We start from the raw sequence: 6,871 nt of genomic DNA, 5'->3' as shown, positions 1-6,871 counted from the left end.
TCTAGGTCCAGTGCGTCTTCTATATGATTGCTGCTTCCACCACTTCCCATTAAGTCAGCCGCATTTCTTCAGGATTACATCAGTAATATCTCAATTTTCTTTGTTTTTAAAGCACATTTAAAAAAAATATATAGAGCCTCTTCCCAACTTTTTCTGAACCCTGGCCTTTTTAACCAGGCTTTTTGCTTTTCCACTTTTTTTTTTAAAAAGTATCTATATACTTTTAGATATTTCTACTGGAGCTATCTCAATATTGCTAAATATTTATACCACTGGATGCCATGATAATCCTGAAATTAAGTTTCTGATATTTCAGTCAGACTGAAATTTTAATTAAATTTTTCATCTTGAAAAATTTTTTGATCCTGAGAAAAGTTGCAGGAAATCCCATATGTTTTTCACCTAGATTCATCCATTATCAACATTTTGTCACATTTGCTTTATCTTTCTTTACATATATTATATGTTATATTTCTATTATTATTTTCTGTTGTTGAATCTTTTCAGAGTGGATTACAGATATTATGACTCTTCATGCCTAGAAACGAGGATGTTCCTTATTTAGTCCCAATACAATGATCAACTTCAGGAAATTGAAATCGACAGAATATGCTTATTTAGTATACAAATTTTGCTTATTGTCACAGTGCTGTGCTTTATTTCAACTGTTTTTTCTCCAACTCGGTTCAAATTCTGATTATATATTGCATTTAGTCATCATGTCTCTTTAGTCTCTTTTAAGTCCATAATACTTGTCTCTCGGCTCCAGGCACAGTACCTTTTCTTTCCTCCAATGAGCCTCTCAGACGTCCCTACATGGTAGGATTCATTCCTATTTCACCACCTTGGCAGCCTTCCCCTTCCCCTACTCCACTCCACAATTCCTTACCTGCTTAATTCCTGTTTATCTTTCAACTCTCAGCCCAAATATCACTTCCTTGGAGAAACTTTTCTTGATTCTCCCAAATACACTTTCAATTCCTTTATGGCTCTAAATGCATTTTGTAATTTCATGTTTATATTTGTTATTATTTGTCAATCCTAAGTATATTTTGGAGGTAAAGTTGATAAGAATTAGTAATGACTGCCTTTGCTATACTGTAAACTGAATAGCATATCTGATTTCTGCCTATAACAGGGCCTGACACAGTTTCTTCATTTATTAAACAAAGATTTATTGCGTATCTGTAACATGCCTCATGCTCTTCTAGATGTAAATGAGTAATTCTTAGTGGAGTGTATATTCCAGTTGAGGAAAGATAGCAAGCAAGATATATGATGTGATAGATGATGATAGATGCTGAAAGGGAGATAAAGCAGGAAGGGGCGTAGAGTGTATTTCTGTGCAGGCATTGCAGTTTTAAATAGGGTGGTGGCCACAGAAGAACTCACTGAGGGAGAGTTAGAATAGAATAGAATTAGACCCAAGGAAGAGGAAATGAGCCATGAAGCTACCCAGGAGCCTAGCATCCAGGCGATATATAGCATATACATCTGGGGACCTGACATGTAGACAGAACTGAAAGTGCAAAGGCCTGAACTGGGAAGGCAAGTGGCATCTTCCATGAACATAAGTCCACTCTACCTGGATGAGCATGGAGGAGATTATTAAGAGATAAAATCAGAGAGGAGATGGAGACCAAGGAATATAGGACCTTATAGGCAATTATAAGGGCTTTGATTTTTTTATTTAATTGTGTATTTTTTTGGTATAATTGTGTGTGACATAGTCTAATTTACATTTTAATTAAATCCTTTTGACTCTTGAAAATAGAAAGAGAGCAAGTAATGAAGGATGATATAATAACCTAGAAAGAAACAGTGGTGACTTGAACTTGGCTGGAAAATATGGGTCATCAGAATCTGGATGTATTTTGAAGTAGAGCTGCCAGGAGTAGCTGACAGACAGACCAGATGGGATGGGATATGAGAGAGGAAAAATGTCTGTAAGTGTTTTGGCCCAAACAGCTGGAAGGAAGCTTTGCTGTTACTTGAGATAGAGGAGACCATGGGAGATACAGATTTGGGGAGGGAGATCAGGAGGGTGAATTGGTACATTTAGATTTGAAATGCTTATTAGACAGACATCTGTGGTGGCTAGTTTTCGAGATGGCTCCCCATGATTCTTAATTCTTGGATTTACTCCTACTGTTAGATACAGGCTGGTCTGTTTGACCAATAGAATGCTGCCAAGGTGGTGGTGTATGACTCTTGAAGCTAAATTATAAAACTCATTGAGCTTCTGCCTTGAACTCTTGGATTTTGTGCCCTAGGGGAAGCCAGCAGCCATGCCATTAGGTTGCTCAAGCAACCCTATTAAAAGGTGCAAATGGAGAGGAACTGAGGTCTCCTACCAACAAAGAGCATCACTGTTGCGTGTGAGTAAGCCCCCTTGGAAGTGGACCCTCCAGCCTGTAAGATGACCAACCCTCATAATACCTGACTGCAACTCTCATGAGAGGCATTGAGACAGAATCACCCAACTAAGTCACTCCGAAATTCCTGAAGCTATGTAATAAATGACTACTTAGTTGTAAGCCACTAAATTTGGTATGATGTGTTATGGAGCAGAAGTTAACGAATACAACATCTGATTATAGAGTAGGGAGTTGGAATCTAGAGTTTCAAGGTTTACAAGTTTAGTAGCCTTCAGAATATAGATGGATTTCAAAGCTGTAAGACTAGATGAGGTAACTAATGGTGTGGATGAAGATACAAAAAAGAAAAGTGAAGAACTAAACCCTGGGGGCACTCCAGTATGAGATCTAGGAATATGAGGCTCAAACAGTTTCAGAGATTAGAAAGAACAGCCAGTGAGGTAGAAGAACAGCAGAGTAGTTTATGAATATCTCATTCATTTCAACATCCATTATTCATTTATTTATTTATTCTTTTTTTTTAATGGAGGTACATGGGGATCAAACCTAGGACCTCGTGCATGCTAAGCATGCACCTTACCACTTGAGCTATACCCTCCTCCCTGGTTTATTTGTTTATTCATTTATTTATTTATTCTTTTTTGGATTTTAACATCTATTAAAATCTCCACCAGCCGTTGGGTTCCATACTTATTTTTTCTTTACTTTTTGAAACTTATTATACCTGATAGATAATCTGCTCTCAATACATGTTGAATACATGGGTGAATAAATAAGAACAACAGTGGAATGGAATTTAGACCATGTTTAAGGAGCATTAAGTACCTTGACAAGCTGTGGCACTATATATTTAAATGAGAGGTTGTTTATTGGGTAATAAAAAGACCGTTTCATTGTCTCTACTCCTTATGTTATAAAAGGTCACGAAAGTTGGGTATTGATGCTGTGTATTCTGGAACATTTGAAACTTGCAGCTAAATTAGTGATGCCTGAGGACCTTCGCTTTAATGTAAAAGCAGAATCAAAAACAAAACAATAAGGTTGTTTTTACCAACCTTTAGTAAAGACAAAACAAAACACTTCTCTTTCCTCCCCCACTCTGCTCTGACCACAAAAGCCTTATTTCTGTCCCTGCGATTTGCTAGGTCTGTTCTTACCTTTGTCCCTCCTATCATTCCTCTGCCCTCAGATCTTTTGCATGACTGGCTCTTTCTTATTTTTCAGGTCTCACATAAAGTATCCCTACCTTAGAGAGACCTTCTCTGTCTGAATGGGTTCCTGTCTTCCCCAAGGCCCTTTCTGTCCCTTTAGCCTGTATTGCTTTCCTTGTTGAATTGTTGAACAATAATCAATAGCAAGGCTACAGTGAACGAAGAGCTTTATTTGAGGACGTGAAACTTGCAATTTGGAAGATATAGATTTGAGGAAAACCATAAGAATGTTTCTGGGAAGAGAGAGTCAGAGGCTTAAAAGGTAGAAATCACAAGGTGGTTAAAGTTGTCTGTCGAGAATTATGGATGACTCTGATGCAGAAAAGGAGATATTTTTCCTTAAGCGCTAGGCTGTCACAAGTTATTTTAGAGCAAGAGTCTGATCAGTATCTTGAGTTTCTGGAACACTGGGCCGGTGTTAACAGTCCATCTGGTATGAGATGTGTTCCTGGATGGGCTCCTGGCTGCATTTTAGAGAACTCTCTTAGCAATACCGACTCCATTTTGATTTTCCTTTCACTGAACTTACGGCTATCTGAATTTTTTTTTAATTGAGGTAAAGTCAGTTTACAATGTTGTATTAATTTCCTGTGTACGGCATAGTAATTATCTGAAATCATTTAAGTTCATTTTTAATAACTTATTATTTGTTCTCCCTCTGGGATAGAAACTTCTCTCTGTCACTAGTTTATCACCAGTCTCTGTATAGAGCAGTGCTTGGCGCATAACAGACCCTCAGGAGGTGTTGAATAAGTACATGAATGAATCCTCACTTATACAATTATTTTAAAGTGTTTAGTTTGCATTTTTTGATTAAAAGTTTTACTTCGAAAAGTCTATATTTTTCGTTTGTTTCATTTTTCCATTCTGTAATTAAAAAAATATTCTTAGCCAATTTTCTATTTTTAAAAATCAGATTTTTAAGATATTAACTAACCCTTTATTTGAATGTCAGGTTTGTGGCAAATATTTTTCTCAATGTGTTTGCCTATTGATTTTTTTTCCTGTTTTTTCTTGGGCATAAGTTCTAAATTTCAAACAATCAAATGCAGCAATGTTTTTGATAGCAGTTTGTTGAATCACAAGCAGCATTGTCTCAGTCATGCGGGGCACTTTGTTTACTTAGAGTCTGTGACTTTGGGCAAGTAGCCAAGTACTTAGCTGTCAAATCAAATTAATCGAATTTTCCTCTTTTACAAAATGGGGATAATGGCACTAAATACGTCACAAAGTTTTGAGAATGAAATGCAGTTAAGACTATCAAAAGACTCTGGTAGTGTGCACACTGAAAGCGCTCTAAATAAAAATGGTTAGGAGTTAGCATTTCAGTACTCTCATGCTGATGCTGATTCTTTCACGGTTCAGAGAGCAGCATAAATTTTCTGAAATATAAATTATTTTATCCCCAGAAACTTATTTTGGTGCCCCCAAAACAACTTATTCCAATGCGTGAAGTCAGTTTGGGGTTTTCGGTAAGCAAGTGAGCTCTGCTAGGGAGCCTGCACAGGTAAGGAACGGATCAGCGTGGAGAGCTCCCAGCAGGCTATGACGGCCCCGCCCCTCCAACCGCAGTCCCGCCCCTCTAATCGCAGTCCCGCCCCTCCGGCGGATCCGCCCCAGGTTCCTGCGAATCCCCAGCGGCGGACGACTCCGGACTCTGTCTGCCTGGTCTCCACTTCGGCGCGATTTCCACCCTAGAGACGGAGATGTGAGTGCGGACCTTTCTCTGCTTCGGGCGTGGTGTGGCCGGGCCCCTGCAACCCACCGATCCCCTGGGGGAGGAGGAGAGTCAGGGCGCGGAGAACCGGGCCCGCAGGCTCGGCGCGGCGGGGCCCGCCCTGGCCTAGCGCTGGAAGTGCATCCCGGGCTCTGCGCGGCCCGGGGATCGGCCCCGGCGCGCGGGGCCTCTGGAGCCGCTGCACGCCAGGTCTGCGTTCTAGCGCGGCCCAGGTTGGCTAGAGCCTCCGGGGGGAGCTGGGGAGTTCGGGAATCAGCTCCGGGCCTCGAGGCCCCTCCTGGGCCTGGGGCTCGTGCACCTGGGCGGACGGTGCCTGGGGTCCTCCAGCCTCCCCTGGCGAGGGGCCGGGCCTGCAGCCCGGGGGGATGGTGTCACGCCCCGAAATCGCCTCAGCTCCTAGAGGAGGGAGGGACGGGGTCACGCTCCCCGCTCTGCGTTAAGCGAATGCCCAGAGGAACGGGGCGCCCTTCAGAGTAGCCGATGGTCCCAGGAGGAGCTGCTAAATGGGGTGGACAAAAGTGATTCTTGACTTTGGTGTAAAGCAGGAGGTTGTGAGATGGCGTATCCCGCAGCTCCTGTTCGGGCTCCAGCTCCGGAATTCTTCTGTCTAGTGTTTGGGGCTCACTACAGCCAAGGGCGTGGAGGAAGTGCTCTTTTTGAAGAGCAAGAACCTCCGGGAGACGAGCAAACTTACCCTGGACGCTGCGCTTGGTAAAGATCCTCTGTTTTTGCGCATCCTTGGTGTTACCTTTTCGTCGCTGCCTTTATAACTGATAGTCAGGTAGAAGGAAGGTGGGGATTGAGTGCAAGTGAGTATTGCTTACAGCGTCCCACAGACACTGCCAGACAATTTTTACACGTGTTCGCTCATTTAATGCTCACGAGCACCAACTTTAGTAGTATTGCTGTTCCACTTCATACTCTGGAAATTCAGATTGGGTAATTTACCAAATTGCACAATTGGTAAGTGGTAGCATTAGGATTGAAATTCAGGTCTGTGTGATTCAGAACACAAACTTCATGGTTTAATGTAAAGAACATTATTACTCTTTGGGTGAAGATGGATACCTAGATTTCAGATCTATACTTTGAGATTTGTCAGCTGGATGACCTTGGGCAGGAGACGTAACCTTTTAGGGCCTGTTTCTGCATTTGTCAGATGGAGATAAAATACCTCCTCTGTCATAGGGTTGTTATGAAGGTTAAAGAAGATCATTTTTGGGATACACTTAGCAGAGTGTCTGGCACATGGTGGTAAGCTATATATAGCTGCATATATCCTTCTGTTGTCATTAACTGGGGACAGCAGACTCCAGCTCTGAGTGCTGCCAGCCAGAGCCAAACACAACTTGTGTGTGCCTAGAGGCATAGGTGGGGGGGAGGCAGGAAAGGATAAGAAAAGAAAGGAGAACTGAGAGCAGATGATATGGCTGATGGCAATTTTAAGGACACCAGATGGATTAATCTGTGGTACCCAGGGCCACTTTTTTGCTTTTGTGAGAATGTTTTAAAAGGCAGTTTCTTTTAGCTGATGAATTGGAAAA

General features: G+C 41.8%; 1 protein-coding gene across 2 annotated transcripts in view; it reads left to right on the top strand.

Moving 5' to 3' along the window:
* The first annotated feature begins 5,176 nt into the window (after positions 1-5,176).
* The window catches only part of CPNE3 (copine 3), a 35,749-nt gene continuing 34,054 nt past the window's right edge, over positions 5,177-6,871 (top strand). The window contains exon 1 of one of the 2 annotated variants that reach the window (XM_015237682.3): positions 5,177-5,297. The gene's annotated coding sequence lies outside the window, so the exon portion shown is untranslated. Of the gene's footprint in view, positions 5,298-5,898; positions 6,039-6,871 lie in introns of those variants that run through there. The other variant, XM_072951724.1, reaches the window with a different exon arrangement.

This window comes from Vicugna pacos, chromosome 29 (genome assembly GCF_048564905.1).
Source record: "Vicugna pacos chromosome 29, VicPac4, whole genome shotgun sequence".
Classification (NCBI taxonomy): Eukaryota; Metazoa; Chordata; class Mammalia; order Artiodactyla; family Camelidae; genus Vicugna; species Vicugna pacos.
This window is presented reverse-complemented; position numbering and strand designations above follow the sequence as displayed.